The following is a 22,067-nucleotide window of genomic DNA, read 5'->3' on the forward strand; positions in this document are numbered from 1 at the left end:
ATGTCTTGATACATCTATGACTAAGTCAGAGGTAGTCAGTGACTGGATACTTGGCTGGAGCTTTCTGCGCCACACAGAGATACAGAATTAGGGAGATGACATTTGATCAGATCTTGTTCTAAAATTTATCAGGATGCAAGCAAACACTGTATTTGGACCTGGAAGAGTTCCAAATCCTGCAGTTTTGGTCTGTCTTATACAAAACTGGACTAAGTTGTCGCGGATGGAGTGAGACACCACTTCACTCGTAAGAGAGAAGCAACAATACATTTTATTGATATAAAACAGTGAGTTAACAAAGTTTGATGGTAAATGCGACAGTGATTTAACAAGATTCAATGGCAAGGTACACTTGATTATTTACTGCATAGAGGACAGGGTCAGACAAAACTGCCAGGGAGACCCTCCCATTGAGTCATGAGGTTCAGAAAGGACCCCCTTGCTTTCTAGACTCTTTCTCAGAGAGGGGTCTAGGTGTGGCTGGATCCAAACCTAGTCCCAGACTTGGTCAACGGTTTATGTTTAAAGGATTATATATGCGCAATTAATCCTTTATATCACTTAGCTAAGATTTCAAAGTTTAGCATGTTATTAGTCACTTACCAAGTATCTTTTGCGGCAAGGAATCTCTCAACCTTGAGGAGTAACCTTGAGAGGCATCCCTACTCAAGGGGAGATCCTGTCATGCAGCCCGCTGCCGTGCAGGAGAGCTCAAAGGGCTCTTGAGCTGTTCACTATTTATAGGGGTAAGATGATTGACTCATAGTCATATTTGCATACCGATAACTGTGGCTAGGTGGGCAAATTTTTCACAATAGCCCTTGGTTATTGTGTTGTTTTCTGGCTCCCGAATCCACTTTGAATGGACACAGCTATCACTATCAGCATCCATTAACGACTGTCCCTGGTAGTTATTGCTTGAGCAGGGTTACAGGAGAAAAAGGTCAGGTTGGGCAGAGGAGCACACCGTCACATACGTGAACAGGCCAAAAGTGTTCTAATTTTTTTTAAAAACTGGGATCCAAATTACTTTTATCTTTAAAATGGGGAGGTCATTCTATGTACAGATAAGTAGTAAACATTAATATAATACACTGCAAAAATATCAGATTCAGTAAAAATTCTGCATCATTTTGCTTCTTTACTGGACTCTCTCTATCCTGTTTTTTCCTAGCTCCGTGTCTTCCAGGGAGAATACATTCTAAGGTATTAAACCACATTTTTTGTGCATATAAATACATGTAACAATTTATATTATGGATGGAAGCGATATAATTCTGAATTTCCTGAGGAAACTGGATCAAAACTTTTTTGTGTTCTGATGAGGTGCACCGAATGTGTCATTTTCATGTTTTGCCCATTTGATATCAAGCTGCTTCTGCAAAAATACTCTGACTTTTAATGAAAACTCTACAAGAAGTCAATACCCTCATTAGCCCAATTTTCTTTATTTTGCATATTAATTGTTGTTTATCAACATTTGTAAAGCCCAAACTGATCAAATAATGTTAAATTCTGAAATATATGTTCCATTACATAGTTATTAGATTCCAGTAGCTGGGTAATACAAGACAAATTTGTTTGCTTTTGAAAACTTGATTACTTTTCTCAAGATATACTGAACTTTGGTAGCCTTAGATCATTTTGCAATTTGAAGCAGAAACCTGAGTCAAGTATTTTCTTTGTTTGATGTACTTCTTTACAGTTCATCCTTACATAACAGCAGACATAGTTCCATGAACAGGCTTGACACTGATAACTCTCTTTCCAAGTAACAGTAAGGGAAGCACTGTTATCCTGCTTTACAAAGCAGCTACTGGATTGATTGTCTCTCCTAGTTCTTTTAGAAATATAAATCGCTCCAAGGACAAGTGTTGAATTTTCCTCCTCAGTTCTTGAAACAATGTTGTCTTCTTTCCCTCAGTTTTTGGACTTGACCCTTGATGTATTTCTCTACCTCAAAACTCCCTGAGTCACAGTCTTCAAAGATTTACCTGGATGTCCACTCTATTTTGAGCAGCACCTCTGCAGTTCAAAGGAACTTCTCAGGTTTGCCTGGCAGATAGTAGAAGGTGTAAGTAACACATTAAAGGTTTCTTAATGGACTATCCAATTGCACATTTCCCATTTTATGGCAGTCATATATGCATTTGTGTAACTGCAATACGAAGGACTAAGGAGTCTTTAAACATTCTTTATATTTTTAGCATAGGACCGTAGCAAAAAATATTCAGGGAATGTAAAAAGCAGTAGAAGAGTAGTAGAGCAAGAGTGAGAAGAAATTATTTTTATTGAGTTTAAATTCTTTATTTAATAGGTCCTCCATTTAACAGCTGAACACCTGATTCACCTTGCACCTAAAAACTTCACTCTCTCAATAAAAGAGATGCACTTTCACAGTAAATTTAAAACAAGCTTACCTAAATACAACATTTTGCAAAGGCATATCCCTTCTGTGGTCTCAAAATGCTAGCACAGAAATTAGTGAACCCAGGACAGTCAAAAGCACCTGTGAAAGAGCAAGCACTCTTTTGTTCCAGACATAGCTTAGAGTAGCATGAATGTTATGGTACATTTTGGCTGCATCCTTCATCTCTGGCTTTCACATCGCAAAGTATCTCATCTTCTGAAGAAGCAGGACATTGAGATAGCTTTCTAGTTTCTGTACCAGCTAAAAATTTACCCAGGAAACCTTAACCTGCCTGCTTTATTTCGTGTTGTCAAAGGCTTTTAGTTTAACAGTAAATTCTGCTACCTGACTACCTGAAATAACCACAGAACAGCACCTGTTTCTATACAGAGAATGAAAGAACCAGTCACAAAGCAGCCAGATATTTGTTCCCCACATTGTTTTCCCTGTCACATATACACATATACACCTATTTACCTAATTTTGCTTCTTTTATGTCATGTCATTTTAGATGCATTTCATTGTCTGTGACCTCTTGAACCATTTTATCTTGGCTGGGGATCTGTTTTGATTAATATGTGCAACTGGTTCTGTATGACCCTATATTATGCTAATCTATCAGCAGACTCTTCTCAGGCTAATAATGTTATAACTCAGTGTTATAACAGCTGCTGACACCAATGGTTTTGGCTGACTTGTTCTTTCTTTATATAATAATACTAAATTATTGTGGATAGTAACTACCTAATTAGCTATATGGACAAAGATGTAAAAGAAACACTGTGCAAGCCTCTGTGTCTTCTGATATATGCAGTTGAACATTTATTTCTCTCTGATTCCATACAGCAATTATTGCAGAAACACAGGTTTCATTTTTTAGAACACAAATTAGTTTTACTGACAAAATATGCTTCAAGGCTGAAGAGGAAAAAATTGAGGAAATAATAGAGAAGCCATGTTTGCATTTTTTTTTTTTATAGTAATCGTGAAAAGAAGTAATTTCCGGTATATAGTTCACAAGAAAATCCTATGATCATAGAATCATAGAATCATAGAATCATTGAGGTTGGAAAAGACCTCTAAGATCATCGAGTCCAACCGTCAACCCAACACCACCATGCCCACTAAACCATGTCCCTAAGCGCCTCATCTACACGTCTTTTAAAAACCTCCAGGGATGGGGACTCCACCACTTCCCTGGGCAGCCTGTTCCAATGTTTAACCACTCTTTCAGTAAAGAAATTTTTCCTTACATCCAATCTAAACCTCCCCTGCCGCAACTTGAGGCCATTTCCTCTCGTCCTATCGCTTGTTACTTCGGAGAAAAGACCAACACCCACCTCGCTACAACCTCCTTTCAGGTAGTTGTAGAGAGCGATGAGGTCTCCCCTCAGCCTCCTTTTCTCCAGGCTGAACAGTCCCAGTTCCCTCAGCCGCTCCTCATAAGACTTGTCCTCCAGACCCTTCACCAGCCTCGTTGCCCTTCTCTGGACACGCTCCAGCACCTCAACGTCCTTCTTGTAGTGAGGGGCCCAAAACTGAACACAGTATTCGAGGTGCGGCCTCACCAGGGCCGAGTACAGGGGCACAATCACTTCCCTACTCCTACTGGCCACACTAGTTCTGATACAGGCCAAGATGCCATTGGCCTTCTTGGCCGCCTGGGCACACTGCCGGCTCATGTTCAGCCGGCTGTCGACCAACACCCCCAGGTCCTTTTCCGCCAGGCAGCTTTCCAGCCACTCTTCCCCAAGCCTGTAGCGCTGCATGGGGTTGTTGTGGCCGAAGTGCAGGACCCGGCACTTGGCCTTGTTGAACCTCATACAGTTGGCCTGGGCCCATCCATCCAGCCTGTCCAGGTCCCTCTGCAGAGCCTTCCTACCCTCGAGCAGATCAACACTCCCACCCAACTTGGTGTCGTCTGCAAACTTACTGAGGGTGCACTCGATCCCCTCATCCAGATCATCAATAAAGATATTAAACAAGACATAAACAAGATATTAAACAAGACCGGCCCCAGTACTGAGCCCTGGGGAACACCGCTCGTGACCGGCCGCCAACTGGATTGAACTCCATTCACCACAACTCTCTGGGCCCGGCCGTCCAGCCAGTTTTTGACCCAAATGTTGTTGACCCCAAATGATGTTTGACCCCAAATGATGTTCCACAAAGAAAAGATTTTTCCTTTTTTTCCCCATTTTGTGCTTCAAGGAAAAAAAAACAGAAACAAAAATCATCTTCCTATACCTCTTCCTCATATGCTATTATAGACATACTTGAAAACAATCTGTAATGGGTTAGAGAAGAAATAATGGCCTCTGACCATTCATTTTTTCCTTCTCTCTTCCCTTCTTCACAAATTTGTCCAAATATGAAATACAAATGTACATCAATTTGAGTTTAGTAAACTCTATTGCACATGAACTTTCTGAAATCTATTTCCCAAAGACTGCCTCACGTCAAACATCAATGTAAACTGCTGTTTTTAACGAAGGTGTATAAGGTAATCTGCAGACTACAATATCCTTACTGAAAGCATATATACACGAACACTGCAGGAAAAGTCTGAATTGTGGGTTTTCTTAGTCCAGCTGGAATTTCGAAGTAATATAAACTTCAATATTCCTGTTAGCTTTGACCTCAAGGTATTTCTGGCCAAAGAGAATTAGATGAGTTTGAACAACCTCTACATGGAAGCACAATGATTAATACTTAGCTGTTTGGGTTTTTTTTTAAGGTTCAAACATCAATAATCTGGTATTACAGGTTTCAGACTGATCCAGTCTTGTATGAATTGTCAAGGCAAAGATTGATAGTACACAGCACTTCTCTGTTAGATAAAAGTTAGCATTAAAAACATCAGGATACTTCTATATTAGCAATTACTGTGGTGTGATAGAAGCAGGCTAGCAGAGCAGAAGACTCAGTGCTGAGGGCATGACATCCACACCACACGTGTTTCATTACCCCTCGTGTGTAGCAGTTATGCTGGAGTAGCTCTGGACCGTTCTTAAGGATAGACTTCCAGTAACAGCTAGAGACCACTTTGATGCAGCTCCTTTAGTGAAGTTTCATCCAAAAGGAACCCATGCCTCAAGACCACTCTGCAATGCAAATGAAGTGGGGTAAGTGGAAAGAATTGGGAATTTCATTTTCAAAGCTTTTTGCTGATCCAAATTAAATTGCTAATGCAGATGCACTCTCCACACAGTTGGTACATTTTTGTATATTTTCCTACCTTTGCTTCTTCATTTGAAATTCTAGCAGGATAAAAAGGCACTGCAAACACTTTCTTTTTAGTGGATCTTGGTTTCAATGTTTATTTCATTTATTTTTCTATTAAGAATTTAGGTGCATTAGTCCTAAATTAATAGATTAAAGAATATAAATGCAAACAGATTACTTTGAAAAGATTACCAGGTTTGTGCACACAGTAGATTGTAGCAGGATTTTCACAGGGTTACTTAGCTGGTGATTTCACTGTGAATGTTGGACACTGAAATAATCTCTTAAGAGACCAGTCATCCAATAGCAGAAACATCTGAGAGCCATAACAGCACATCATATCAATGATCAGTGACCTACGAAGGTCATAAATATACTGTAACTGTCTATTTTGTCTAAAACCTGCTTACTAAAGGATATAGAGCCATAGACTGCGTCAAAGAAACCCATAAATATGAATTTCCATGATGGATGGTGACCGTTTGGAATGAGCTGTTATTCTTTATTAGGATAGCAATCTGCATTTTTAACATCCACAGCATTTGCCCAGCTAAATTTTCTTGAACACCAAGATGAGAATGTATTTCAAAATCTTTTAACTTGTCCATTTTTTTTCATGGAATATTACTAATTCTATTCCTTTGAAATTTCACATTGGATTTTATGGAAATGTACTATAGGGCATTTGTATTTAATTGCCAAATCATAACTTTGGGGTCGTGATTATGTTTGCTCGCTTTTAATGGGCAAAGAAATAGCCAGGATAACCCTAGAATTGCTATATTAGTTCTGGATGACTACACGGAATTTATCCAAACTTCCGAGGTATGCTAACAGTTTCAACTTTTTGTTGAAAAAGTATTGCTGATTGGCCAAGGAGACCACTGTCAGGTCTCCCCTTGACTAGGGAACTGTTATTAAGATCCTTAAAACTGTATATCTACCTAAAGATGAGTCAAGTGAAGAAAATTTCTACAGAAAAAGTGGAAAAGCGTGAATGAAACAATATGAGTTCCTTCCTTTTTACAGCTCCAGATCTTGTCAGAATGAGAGAGGAAAAAATGATTCCCAGAAATCGTACTCCCTTTCAGTCTTTCTCCCTCCAGCCTTAATTATTTACACAGATTAATGTTGGCAAATAATTTCTGCATTGAACTCCACTGCAATCAAGAGAGACCAAGGCAGAATAACGGAGCATAAGAAAGCCAGTGTTTAGACTTAGATTTATACAGATTAATTTCCACATATTCTAAAATGTATATAACTATGATTTATTTCTTTAGACAGGGATACAGTAGGTAGTTAACATATCAGCAAGAATTATAACCTTTAGCAGCATCAGCACTTTGTTGATGAAATGAAGCATCCTTCTGCCTTGCTAATTCCAGACGTATAATAAATGTCATTTTAACTAATCTTCTATGATACTGTTATTTATGCTGCTTACCCAATGTACTCACCCTTTGGGCCCCAATCAGATGGCAAAAGCCATGTACTACTCAAAGTCAGTACTTGGTCTCTGCTTTCACAGAAAGATGATGAGAGCTACTACATATCAATGCACAGTAGCCAGGACTCACTTCATTAGGCCAACTGGGACTTTGACAAGTCAGGAAACTTTAATATAGTAGACCTTTATATTGGTGTAGCTGTGATTTCCCCTCCGCTTTTCAGTCTTAGACATAACTTTTCCCTTATTGTAAGTCTTACAGGCAAACAATACTGATCCTGAAAAATTCTAAGGGGCTTGTCTGATCATGCCTAAATCTCTAGTGAACCATTCTCTGCAGCTCAGGAAATGAACAATTTAAATTTTTCAAGAGTGAGAGTGAAAGGTTATGCCAAAGGAAAGCAATTTCAAAAGAATCATTATGATACCCTGGGCAAAAACAGGTACAGCAAGTATGGATCCTTTCTACCCCCAGATAGCACTATATTCTTATTATTAGCATTTCTTATTCTGTTCCATTGAACCAAAGGGGTTTCAATTCTATTTGGACAGGAATAGAACTGGATGCAGCAATGGGTTTTCATTAAATTGAACTTACAGTAGTTTATGGTGACCACCAACAAGGCATAAAGGGAGAATTAACTGAAGCCTTACTGTCATCGCATTGCTTAAGCCAAGTATTCACTGGAGCTCACTCAGGAGAAAACAAATAATATATTGGAATGATTTCATCCTAGACTGTCAAGCAGAAACAAATGCAAACATTGAATCGCAGGGAACCTTAGAGAAAATATAGGCAGGAGTAAGCTCTACCATAATGTAACTTCCAGAAAAAAATATTGCCACAGAAGAAATATATTTTAGAAAGCAAGGCCTGTTACAGTTCCTTTGTTCCTTAGTAAAAGACAAATATTTGTATCCACAACAATTTAGAACAATCATAAAAGTCCTAAATGTTGGTAACTGCTTCTTATCCAACTGTTAGAACTGCTGAAAGTTATGCCAGTTTGCAAGCCCCAGATAAATCAGAGACTTTCTCATTTAATTTTATGACTCTCGGGTTATTTTCCTCTTCTTTTTTAATGAGGCTCTCTTTTTCTCATCTCACTACTGATCAGATAGTCTCACTTGTCAGTGTGGACAGAACAAGCTATACTGGTGTTCTGGTTTTGGCTGGGATAGAGTTAATTTCCTTCCTAGTAGCTGGTACAGTGCTGTGTTTTGGATTTAGGATGAGAATTATGTTGATAACACACCGATGTTTTAGTTGTTGCTACGTAGTGCTTACACTAGTCAAGGACTTTTCAGCTTCCCATGCTCTGCCAGTGAGAAGCTGGGAGGGGGCACAGCCAGGACAGCTGACCCAAACTGACCAAAGGGGTATTCCATACCACATATATGACGTCATGCTCAGTGTCTAAACTGGGGGGAGTTGGCTGGGGGGTGACCGCTGCTCAGGAACTAGCTGGGCATCAGTCGGCGGGTGGTGAGCAATTGCATTGTGCATCACTTGTTTTGTACATTCTTTTTTATCATCATCATCATCATCATCATCATCGTTGTTGTTGTTGTTGTTGTTGTTGTTGTTGTTGTTATTATTATTATTATTATTATTATTATTATTATTATTATTATTATTATTATTATTTTCCTTTGCTGTCCTATTGAACTGTCTTTATCTCAACCCACAGGTTTTACTTTTTTTTCCCAATTCTTTCCCTCTGGGGAGGCGGGGGTGGTGGGGAGAGTGAGCGAGCAGCTGTGTAGTACTTAGTTGCCGACTGGGGTTAAACCACAGCAGTCCTTTTGGGCGCCCAATGTGGGGCACGAAGGGTTGAGATAATGACAGATCTGACCAGAGCGTGTTAAAACAAATTTGTTATAAGCATTCATTATATTAGTTTAGTAGTTGCTGGTCACAATGTTGATTTATTTGCTCTCAAAGTTATTGTATTTGTTCTCAGAGTTGTATTATGTAACACCTTACTTACCATATATACGGTTTATCAGTATTTATGTGTTTATCACCTCTGGAAGGTGGATTAAGGTGATCACTTTGCTGTACTGTGTAACACTGGCTTATGGTATGATAAAAGTATTGGTTGTGAGACTAGTCTGGTATTTGTACTCAGCATTGCTGTCACCTCTGTACTTTGGGAGCCATCTATTGGAAACTATTAATAATTACACCTTTTACTTTTTCTCCTTGGAGAGCCAACCTATGGGGGAGACACCTTCCTCCATCTTCCCCTTCTCCTCCAGGCTAGTTACAATAGCTCTTGAGAATTTTTAATATCCTTGGGATGTTCAAACCAGCATGTTCCTATTGCTATGTCTCCTGAATGTGGTTCAGGTCTTGCTTAGGATTAAACAACTATTTAAGAATACTATAGCTACTCCAACCCCTACGACAGGCATTGCGTCTACTCTAACCCCGGTGACACGCACTGTAGCTGAACCAGAGAACCAACCCGTGCCAGTATCAGTCACCCCCATACACAAGACGAAATCTTGGAAGTGAAAGTAAGCTCGTTTAGTAAGGGATGAAGAAGCTCCTCCTAAGAGGGAGCAGGAGGAAGAAGCATACTGCCCTGCCAGTGAGGTGGCAGACTACTCTAAAGCAGGGCCATCACAAGAACAGGAGGAAGAAGAGGAAGAATTCCCCTCTTCCCCCTGAGGAAGAACTTGGTGGGAGGGTTCCTCCTCTTCCTCAGAGGAAGAGGAAGAACTCATAAATGACATGGTAACCACCCAATTTCTACCCCTGAGTGAGCTGCGAGATATGCAAAAAGATTTCAGCTGTCGTTCAGGCGAGCACATTGTCACCTTGCTGCTCCAAGGCTGGGATAACGGGGCCAGTAGCCTGGAATTAGAGGATAGGGAAGCCAAGCAGCTGGGATCCCTTTCCAGGGAAGGGGGCATTGACAAAACAATTGGAAAAGGGGCACAAGCTCTCAGCCTCTGGAGGTGACTCCTGTCAGGTGTGAAGGAAAGGTATCCCTTCAAGGAAGATGTTATATGTCACCCAGGCAAGTGGACCACCATGGAGAGAGGTATCCAGTACCTGAGGGAATTAGCCGTGCTGGAGGTGATTTATGATGACCTGGACAAGCAGTTATCCAAAGATCCAGATGGAGTCAAGTGCACACGACCCATGTGGCAAAAGTTTGTACGGAGCACACCATCATCATATGCTAACTCATTGGCAGTAATGACCTGGAAAGACAGAGAGGAACAAACGGTGGATGAATTGGCTGGCCAACTCGGGCAATACAAAGAAAGTCTCTCTTCCTCCCTGTGGGCCTGCATCTTGGCTGTGGATAAATTGCAGGACATGCTAGCCGAGAAACTGTCCTGGGAGTTCCAGCGATTGAAAGAAGATGTGTCCTGCCCCCCACCTGTACGAACCAGTATCTCAGCCATTAGAAGTAAGCGTTCCTCTGCTCAAGAGAGAGCATACAGTGCATACACACCATGGGCCACCCTCCAGTTTTACCTATGTGACCACAGAGAGGACATGAGGAAGTGGGATGGAAAATCTACCTCGACCCTAGAGGCACAGGTACGTGAGTTGCAAGGAAAAGCAATCACAAAAGGGAGCTCTTCCAGGAAAATTGCTGTTCCAGTTTCCAGTGGATAGTTCCCCTGACAGAGTAGGAGGGCTGATCTTCTGATCTTAATGAAGGGACTCTTGACTCATATATACAAGAAATGAGTAACGAATACTACAACCAGGACTAGAGGGGCCCTGCCTCCAGCCAGGTGGAGGAAAGGGACAAGCAGGTATACTGGACTGTGTGGATTTGATGGCCTGGCACATCAGACCCACAGGAGTATAAGGCTCTGGTAGACACCGGTGCACAGTGTACCCTAATGCCATCAAGCTATAAAGGGGCAAAACCCATCTGTATTTCTGGGGTGACAGGGGGATCCCAACAGCTAACTGGATTGGAGGCTGAAGTGAGCCTAACTGGGAATGAGTGGCAAAAGTACCCCATTGTGACTGGCCCAGAGGCTCCGTGCATCCTTGGCATAGACTACCTCAGGAGAGGGTATTTCAAGGACCCAAAAGGGTACCGGTGGGCTTTTGGTATAGCTGCCTTGGAGATGGAGGAAATTAAACAGCTGTCTACCTTGCCCGGTCTCTTGGAGGACCCCTCTGTTGTGGGGTTGCTGAGGGTCGAAGAACAACGGGTGCTGATCGCTACCACAACAGTGCACCGGCGGCAATATCGCACCAACAGAGACTCCCTGATTCCCATCCATAAGCTGATTCATCGACTGGAGAGCCAAGGATTGATCAGCAAGACTCGCTCACCCTTTAACAGTCCCATATGGCCAGTGTGAAAGTCTAACGGAGAGTGGAGACTAACAGTAGACTATCATGGCCTGAATGAAGTCACGCCGCCGCTGAGCACTGCTGTGCCGGACATGTTAGAACTTCAATACAAACTGGAGTCAAAGGCAGCCAAGCCGTATGCGTTTTTCTCAATCCCTTTGGCGGCAGAGTGCAGACCACAGTTTGCTTTCACCTGGGGGGGCATCCAGTACTCCTGGAACCGACTGCCCCAGGGGTGGAAACACAGCCCTACCATTTGCCATGGACTGATCCAGACTGCACGGGAACAGGGTGAAGCTCCAGACCACCTGCAATACATTGATGATTTCATCATGTGGGGCAACACAGCAGAAGAAGTTTTTGAGACAGGGAAGAAGATAGTCCAAAGCCTTCTGAAAGCCAGTTTTGCCATAAAATAAAGTAAGGTCAAGGGACCTGCACAGGCGATCCAGTTTTTAGGAATAAAATGGCAAGATGGACGTCGTCAGATCCCAATGGATGTGATCAACAAAGTAACAGCCATGTCTCCACCAACTAGCAAAAAGGAAACACAAGCTTTCTTAGGCATCGTGGGTTTTTGGAGAATGCATATTCCAAATTGCAGTCTGATTGTAAGCCCTCTCTATCAAGTGACCCAGAAGAAGAACGATTTCAAATGGGGCCCTGAGCAACAACAAGTCTTTGAACAAATTGAACAGGAGATAGTTCATGCAGTAGCCCTTGGGCCAGTCCAGGCAGGACAAGATGTAAAAAATATGGTCTACACTGCAGCTGGGGAAAATGGCCCTACCTGGAGCCTCTGGCAGAAAGCACCAGAGGAGTCTTGAGGTCGACCCCTAGGGTTCTGGAGTCGGGGATACAGAGGATCTGAGGCCCGCTATACTCCAACTGAAAAAGAGATATTGGCAGCATATGAAGGGGTTCGAGCTGCTTTGGAAGTGGTTGGTACTGAAGCACAGCTCCTCCTGGCACCCCGACTGCCGGTGCTGGGCCGGATATTCAAAGGGAGGGTCCCCTGTACACATCATGCAACTGATGCTACGTGGAGTAAGTGGGTTGCACTGATCACACAATGGGCTTGAACAGGAAACCCCAGTCGCCCAGGAATTTTGGAAGTGATCATGGACTGGCCAGAAGGCAAAGATTTTGCAATATCGCCAGAGGAGGAGGTGACACATGCTGAAGAGCCCCCACTGTATAATAAACTGCCAGAAAAGGAGAAGCAATATGCCCTGTTCACTGATGGGTCCTGTCGTACTGTGGGAAAGCATCAGAAGTGGAAGGGTGCTGTGTGGAGTCCTGTACAACAAGTCACAGAAACTGCTGAAGGAGAAGGTGAATCAAGTCAGTTTGCAGACGTGAAAGCCATCCAGCTGGCTTTAAATATTGCTGACCGAGAAAAGTGGCCAGTGCTCTATCTCTATGCTGACTCATGGATGGTGGCAAATGCCCTGTGGGGGTGGTTGCAGCAATGGAAGCAGAGCAACTGGCAGCGCAGAGGCAAACCCATCTGGGCTGCCCAGGTAGAGAACCTGGTTGTAAAAGTCCGTCACGTAGATGCTCACGTACCCAAGAGTCAGGCCACTGAAGAACATGAAAACAACCAGCAGGTGGATCAGGCTGCTAAGATTGAAGTGGCTCACGTGGATCTGGACTGGCAACATAAGGGTGAATTATTTCTAGCTCGGTGGGCCCATGACACCTCAGGTCACCGAGGAAGAGATGCAACATACAGATGGGCTCGTGATCGAGGGGTGGACTTGACCATGGACACTATTGCGCAGGTTATCCATGAATGTGTAACATGTGCTGCAATCAAGCAAGCCAAGCGGTTAAAGCCTCTCTGGTGTGGAGGACGATGGTTGAAATATAAATATGGGGAGGCCTGGCAGATCGATTATATCACACTCCCACAAACCCGCCAAGGCAAGCACCACGTGCTTACAATGGTGGAAGCAACCACTGGATGGCTGGAAACATCCTGTGCCCCATGCCACTGCCCAGAACACTATCCTGGGCCTTGAAAAGCAAGTCCTATGGCAACATGACACTCCAGAAAGAATGGAGTCAGACAACGGGACTCATTCCTGAAACATCCTCATAGACACCTGGGCCAAAGAGCATGGCATTGAGTGGGTGCATCACATCCCCTATCATGCACCAGCCTCTGGGAAAATCAAACGATATAATGGACTGTTAAAGACTACACTGAGAGCAATGGGTGGTGGGATTCAAACACCAGGATACACATTTAGCAAAGGCCACCTGGTTAGTCAACACTCAGGGATCTGCCAGTCGAGCTGGCCCTGCCCAATCAAAACTTTTACGTACTGTAGAAGGGGTAAAGTCCCTGGAGTGCACATAAAAAATATGCTGGGCAAGACAGTCTGGGTTACTCCTGCCTCGGGCAAAGGCAAACCACAATGGTTGGAAAAGAGGATGAAAAGTGGTATTGAAGCTAAAATTATTCTCAAATAACTTGAAGAAACAGAAGAGGGGTAAAGCCAAGCAATCATGACAGAGAAGGTTTAGTACAGATGTATACAATGTAAAGTAATGCTTTGCTGAGACAACCAATCTCTGACAAAACATGAACAGAAACACCAAGCTAAGAACTTGTGGTGCACTTCATATCTGAACTCCATCAGGATTCTGGTAGCATGTGGAGAGGAATCTCAACTCCTACAAAGCAGTACTAATGCAAATGGTCCTTGCACTATTAACACAAACACCACTGAGTTGTCACAGGGAACATTATCTGTTGTCTACTTTAAAAGTATACAGATAGCTCAACCTATTTTTTGTAGTTAGAGCAGTTATTCAAGAAATTAAAGACTAGATGATGTCTTTAGCATGAAAATATTCAAGGGCAGTCAAGTTTATTCTCCAGGAAGGAGAGACTGAAGCTATATTCTTCTGTAAAATGACATAGCCATATGCTATGGAGGAGAGACTGAAGCTATATTCTTCTGTAAAATGACATAGCCATATGCTATGGAGCTGAAGGAATGGAAATACTCTCCATCCCTGCTGAAGCAGTGTATTAATTTGTACTAGAAGTTAAGCAAGGAAGAGAGCTCTTGATTCTGTAGACCATCTTATGGAACTTGATGGAAATGGTGTACATATCCAAAAGGTCCTCCCTGCTCCATCACTTTACTGAAAAAAAAAAAAGTTAAAAATAACAAGACAGAAGGAAATTTTGTCTTGAAGTAGAAGCTTTGCTTAGAGCTATGCAGCTCTCCGCTTGGACCTCTCTAAGACCCTAAACATTTCCACCTGGTACAATCTAGTCCCTAAGACTTTTCTTTTTAGTCTTCTCCAGATGGGCGACACTTTTTTTATTATTCTCTTTTCACATTGCCTAATAGGAGTTTACTTATCCTGTTTTGATTACCTTATCTGTGTGTGGTAACTTGCAAGAACAAAATCCTCTCAGACTCCTGTAATAATTCTCACTCTTAGCCACAAGAGAGGTCATTTTCAATTATATTCCTGGCTTCTCCCCACATAACGGTGCTTGTTGTGTTGACCAGAGCAATGAAGATGGACCTTCTTTCTCACATGGGGAGGGCTTGAGCATTTCGGTTGCTGTAAACCACTTCTCAGTTTTGAGGCTGCTTCTCTTTAACCCAGGAGTCCTCATTCAGTTCAGCTGAATCAATAGACAGAGTGCTTCTACTTCAGAAAGCTCTTTCCAAAATCAGATTATTTTATAACTTCAGAAAATACATTTACCTTTGCTATGGCATTATGTTGATTAATCCTTCTGTTCTACTTTAAAAAAAAAGAGTAAAGATACTTTGTGCTATAAGAACCTGTTTATACTGTGTAACTGCTCCTCTTCTCTGATAAGGGTTCACTCAGAAAACTCAAGACTTAGGACTTAAAAGTAGCAATAAAAAAAAATGCTGAAAACAAAACAAAATAACAACAACAAAACCCCACAAAAGCATTGCCCTGGCTAATTTTACATGACAGTTGTAATCAAGAGCTATTTAATCTGGATCACAAAGTCATCTAATCTTAGTGTATGTGTATACCTCTCTTGTCCTATTGCTGAATGGGGCTTCTAGGCAGTATTTTATAGAGCTATAAACCATCTTTGCATAAGAGCTGAGAGAAAAGACAGAAAGTCACGAAGTAATAAATACCAGACAAAATCTGGGCTCTGCTCATGGTACCTAACGGCAGATTCCTTAAATCTAACTCTCAGTTTGTGAGTTGAAGAAAACCCAAAAGGGAAAAAATAGCATCTCAGCCAGTCTGGTAATAACATTGCAGAGAACTGGAAAATACTCAGACAGCACTTTGAAATATATTTAATGGCAGTTGGTGCAGAAAAGTGGAAGTGAAGACATCAATCTTTCCACATGTTGTAGGAAAAGCAGCATTCAACATTTACAATAACTATAGTTTTCAGGAGAAAATGTAAACTTGAATATAATACTAAATATCTAGTACTTCAAAACAAATGAGCTTTGAATAGATCAGTTTCTCTGTGTGCATGAACAGACTGGGCAAACAACAAATCAGATCTGAATAGAAGGCATAGTCAAATGTATGCATAGTCAGTAATAAAATACAGTGAAATCAGTGGAATTACAGGCAAGATGTAAAGGGAGAGGCTGCCTTTTGTGCAATAAACTATGGCAAATAAACTGTTGCAGATAGCATAGGAGAAATTATTAAACAAAGAAAACCAGATCTAGAAGAAAGGGTATTTTTGTACTAAATTATGTAAGGAGAGGGAATAATCTGAAAATGGGAAATATCCAAAGGTGAAATCTACACAAAAATTAAAATGAAATGTTTATCCATTACAGAATTTAGTGTTATCTTCTACCTAGATAAAAATTCTGTCCCCACACAAATCACGTCAATAAAGAACACAGAGCTGTATTCTCATCTCAATGGGCAATCAAATGTACTCAAAAATCTGCATTAAAATTAGCACCTAAAATGTCATATTTCTTAAATCCTTCCCAGTTACTGAGTTTGACCGTAGTTCACCAGCTGGAAACAGCCATGTCAACAATGCAAGGTGCTGTGAAATCCTAAGCTGCAGTTAAACATTCAGCTGCAGTGCTATAAAACCTGCATTGTCAGACTTCTCTCAGATTTTTTGAGCTTATTTTTCTTATTATCTGTGTGATAGCTAAGTGTTTTTACCTACCCTTGATGTTTAAGGAAACTGAAACTCACAATCGGTTTTTGTTACCCACCAAGTAGATGCCAGTTTTCCCAATGAAATCCTGTAAGTACTTTGTTTCACTTGATTTGAGGACAAAGTCAGTTGGGTTACTCAGATTATTACCATCAACCTCAACAAGCCCACTTGCCTTTGCTTTGAAATAATTGAGGAATCTCTCTTCATTTCCTTCTCTTGGGAGAGAGATACCAGTAGAAAGCTGTGAGGAGTAGCTGAAGAACAATATGGTCTTCAACATAAAAGAATATGATCTGCTGCTTGAAAAGTGGATATGTCCCTTTCGTATACTGTCTTAGGCTATATTGACACAGGACAGTTTTGGACATAATTGTTTAGACAACTTCTGTGATTCCCTTTTTCTGTCCCTGATTTCTAAGAAATGCCTATGAAAATACTGAGAGGCTATACTCATTTGAAGATTAATAAATGTGCATAGGTTACTATTAACCCAACAGGGGCTTCCTTTTGGGAGGATTTATCCACAAAATATATTGTACAGAATATTAAGCATATATGTTATGTAGCCTGTAATAACCTAGTGTACTTTTTTTTTTAATTAATTAGAATGAAAATACCACTGAGAAGAAATGGGGTATGCATGGAAATATAGAAATGAGAAATACAAACATTAAAGTTAAGCATCCGTCTGGGAAATGACTGTTCCACCTCAGTCATCAGTTCAAAAGTGATACAAAGGAGGGATAAACTAGGAATACAGTCAGCTTCCCGTCTCTAGGATTTGGCAGCTGTTTGTGTCAGGCAAAGACAACTAAACCAAGAACCCGCCTGGGTCATGTACTTTTATACTCTTTGCCTTCAGTAAAAGGAAACTATTAATTTTTGCTATTACACTGTCAGTCATAAAGATAATAGTAGTTGACTACTTATAATTCATTATATTCTATTCTGGAAAAAAAATTGTCTAAAAATATTGTCTGGGAGCATTACTAATAAATATTGCTGAATAGCCTTTTTACAGGCTTCAAAACAGGCGAACGTAAAAGGAAGATAAAACAACCAATTGTTCTTAAGCTCAATATTTTAATTTCCAGTATTTTTATTTATATCAAATGTTCAAATATTTCATTTTCTATTACAGCAAAAAGGAATTTTCTGTTCTTCACCAAGTAATACTAGATTATCAGTAAAATTATTTAAACTGGTTTCTTATAACTTTATATGTTGAGAATTTTAAATGTAAATACTAACAGTAATACACAATATTCAAATAAGATGGTCTTACGGGGATACCTGATTTTCCAGAAAATTTGTAGCAACATATTGACTAATATATGTCCTCAGATTCAAATTTCAAGACAGAGATTGCAAATCTGTTGTAATTTTTTTATTTCAAATAATTTCCATCTGGTTAGAAATTTCCATCTAGTTATTTCAATGAAAATGTTTAAAGCATCTGATCTATTCAGAATATATAAGTAACATGAGGCATTAATTTTAAAGTTCTAACAGTCAATAATATAATTAAACAGACGATATTCTGAGACTGGCCTTTGGGACTGTTTAGTGCACAAATAAATCATGAAATTATATTTTTTTATTTTGCACCTTTCTAAAAATAGACAGACATGTTTAATAGTCACTTCTCAAATAATCCATGGTTAGTGCATTCATGTACATGGATGATATTAAAATAAGATGTGATGTATGCTTAAAATGCTAAATAGGAGAAAAAATGCACATTTCATCAATGTTCATATAAATTTTAAAATACCTTATCTTCAGTTGTGTTTCCTTTATGTTTTCATTGCACAGCCTTCTCCTACCTGCTCTAGGCTGGACCAGAACTCCTTCCTTCTCCCTTCCTGGGGGAGGGGAGTGATGGAAATCCCTGCTCCTAGCCCAAAGCTTAGATCCTGCCACTACATGCTTTGGCCTTACCCCCAGCACTGGATGCAGCTTGTTTGTCAGTCCATCCTGTCCAAATAACCAGTATACTAAATATTGTTCACTGAAAACATTGCCCACAGTTGGAAAAGGAAAAAGGAAAGAGTTCAGAAATATTCTAATTCTGCTAAATAAATTATTCTTTATCAGTTACTCACTCAGTGCCAGTTACCATACAAGCCTTGTCCATTTTGTCAATTATGTGTAATCTTTCCATACATGAGATAAATTTATCAACATCAAGCATGATGAATGTTGCTGGGACCAACCTGTCTGCACAAAGAATTAGATATCTTCCATGCAAGGAATGGAAAATTCACTCTTTCCACTCCATTTTGTTGTCACCAACCTAATTTGAAGTATCATTTCAATTTCCCTGAACTGTTGCTACCAATTAACATAGAACAAATTTGGAAGTTCAAACTACTTTTTTCTGAGTCACAAGACATTTTTAAAATCAAGATGAATGACTTCTGTGATTCATATCTGAAACCCTCTACAATACACAGCATGTAATGTAAAGACAAGGTAGAGCTATTAATATTCCAGAGTTCTTTCTATAAAGACATTAAAATAAATGTCTATTAATAACATTTTAATAAAAACTGACATTATTCTGCCCATGACATTAATGCTTTGACATAATGGCTATAATATCTTCTACATAATGTGATCAAATTATATTAAAAAGGAAATAGACAAGCAAATGCATTACGAAGAAGGGCCTATATATATTAAATCATGTCATCATTAAAACAATAATAAAAAGAACTCATACATTAAGTTATGTAAAAGATAAAAATTGATACTCTTATTGGCTAGACATGTTTGCCATGAATTTTAAAAATATTGTGATGACTGCAAACAAAAATGACATATTTGCATATCTTTCCCTTGCTTTTTCAAAGTATACAATTCATAGTTTATTAATGATAAGCAAATTGTTCTTTCCAACATATTTCTGAGTCATATTATTAATATCATTATTTCCTACTTTATTTTTTAACTGTATGATTTTTAACATGTTTGTTCTGTGACTGGGTAACAGGGGCAGTGAATGATCACTCTGTAGTTTCCAGATGTTTTTGTAAGAAGACATAAGAAATACACAAGACAAGACCTTTTGTAGTAAAAAACGATTTGTTCATGAATTATTCAAGAAAGAGTGAATCACACCAACATTGACTAATGTAAGATTTAGGCCTGGTGTATGCTGATCATCTGATCATCTTTGTCAGCTGTGGCATCTTGGCCTTGCTAAGCTTTTTCCAAGCTATGTCACCTCCATAAATATCGTCAACATTTCTATTTTATCACAGATGTACAGCTATGCCTTTCATTTTAAAGATCTTTTGAGTTTCTTATTACAGCCTTCTGTTCTTTCTGCTTTAATGTCAAACATTAGCTGTATAGACTTTACTATGCCTCAAACCACCAAAATTTTTTTTTTTAATATCAAACACACCAGGTGTTAATAAGATCCATAAGACTATCTGCAGAAAGAGTGCATCCTAAAAAGGAGACTGAATAAGAGCAGTCACAGGCTTTGTTTTCTTGGGAATCCCTGTCAGAAACCTATTAAAAAAAGGAATGAAAATATAGAAAAATAATTGAGATGATCAGCTATATCACTGATAATTTTTCTCTTTGTAGGTAGCATTAGTCATTCTCACATATTTATTCACTCAGTACTTTACACATAGTTGAATGTTTGGATATTTTTTTTCTACAGCAACAAGGCAGTATATGCATTCTGGTGCTTCATCTAATTGCTCTACAGTTCTCAGAGCAATGAAACCATATACGTGCCTTTGGCCTTTATTTTTGGGAGAAGTAACATTCCAGGGTGTATGAGTCCTGGTTTTATCGGCCTTACTTGGTAATTCAGGATGCTCTTCTGGAAATTTGTGTCCAGTTCTTCCTCATCTGTCTTGCTCTCCAGTCCTTTCAGTGACTAAAGTTCCTTGATGAGTCCAAAGCTGCAGAACAGCAACATCATGAACTTATGCAGGATGAAAAAAGTCTGAATCAATTTCTTCTCAACATTAAAAATCCAAGAAATATTTTGAATTTGAATCAAAATATTGATTTTGAATCACAATATATGTTTTGACAATTTTGAAACATTTCATGACAGCATTTCATGACTTTTTTTTAATTAATTAATTAAAATAGGCCACAATGAAAATAAACGGATAAGTCATCCTTTTCTTAGTGCAGTTTTTTACTGGGGACATTTTCAAAGCCAGTAGTTCCAGCAGTTTTTACCAGTCTATATTCTGAGGAAGGAACCAAGTCATGTCTAATACACACAGTTCTAGCAAAACAAGCCAAATAGGACAAGCACATATGTATGTGAACACAAAGTAATTTACCAGTATTTCAAAGTACTTCACCCAGTGGTTATAAACTCTTTGTCTCCTCTAGGGCAGACAAGCCCTCACTGTAACATTTTAGCTTTAATATTGGTAGCATCACTGTAAGATTTATTGATTGCCCACTTGATGTTACAATCACCTCATTTTCTTTGGAGTTTCCTTTAAGAGGATAGTGACCTACTGCCATTCTATTGTACTGTGTACAATTTATATGACACCAAAATGCCTCCAGGTTCAATGTGCACTACTGAGAGTAAAATAAATTATACCCATAGGTTCTCTTTTGACTGTTTAATAGCATATAATAAGTTCAAAAGGAGAAAAAAAAATGGCCAAAACAGGAAAGTAGAATCAATTCTATCATATTTCATTTGGAATTCAGTTTGGAAGAATGTATATTTGGATGGGAACATCTATGCTTTGACTAGTGAAAAAGAGATTTATCAAACCAAATACAGACAATAAAAATAAACACAAATCAAAGAAAATATTAATTAAAATATCAAAGTATGTTTACCTGAACATTTTTAGATATTTTCCATATTAAATTGTTTCAATTATGATTTTAATTAAATACAAACTTGTTTATATAAATAAAAAAGGCTGCAGAGAAATGCTTTTCTATTTTTTGTTAATGATTAAATTATGAAAATGAAAATATTTTCATCAAATTTGGAGCAGAAGTTGTAAAATGCTTTTACCAATACTTAACAGTAGTTATCAAAAATAAATGAAAGCAAAATAGTTCTTCATGAGGATGTCTCGAGTTAAAGAAGTAAAGAAGTTCAGTAAAAGAAATCTTTACAACTTTGGCAAAAGTGTCCTTGAGAGTGAACTGATGGTATACACTTCATCTAGATTGTAATGGAAAAGAAAATAAAGGTATCAGTATGGACTCTAGGGTTTTGTTTGTTGTTTTTTTTCTTTTTTTTTTTTTTATTTACTGTGGAAAGATACAACATTATACTCCTGAAATATGTAATTTCTTGGGTTCAATTAGACGTGCATGCGGTAGGCAGGCGGAAAGGACTCAGCGGAGAAAAACAGGAAGGGAGTGGTGAGATTGGCCAGGGACACATGTAAGGTCAAAACAATCTGCAGCAACCCTGGGTAAACACAGGGCAAATGTTCATTTGATTCTTATCAAA

This window comes from Aptenodytes patagonicus, chromosome 2, assembly GCF_965638725.1.
Source record: "Aptenodytes patagonicus chromosome 2, bAptPat1.pri.cur, whole genome shotgun sequence".
NCBI classification, from domain to species: Eukaryota; Metazoa; Chordata; class Aves; order Sphenisciformes; family Spheniscidae; genus Aptenodytes; species Aptenodytes patagonicus.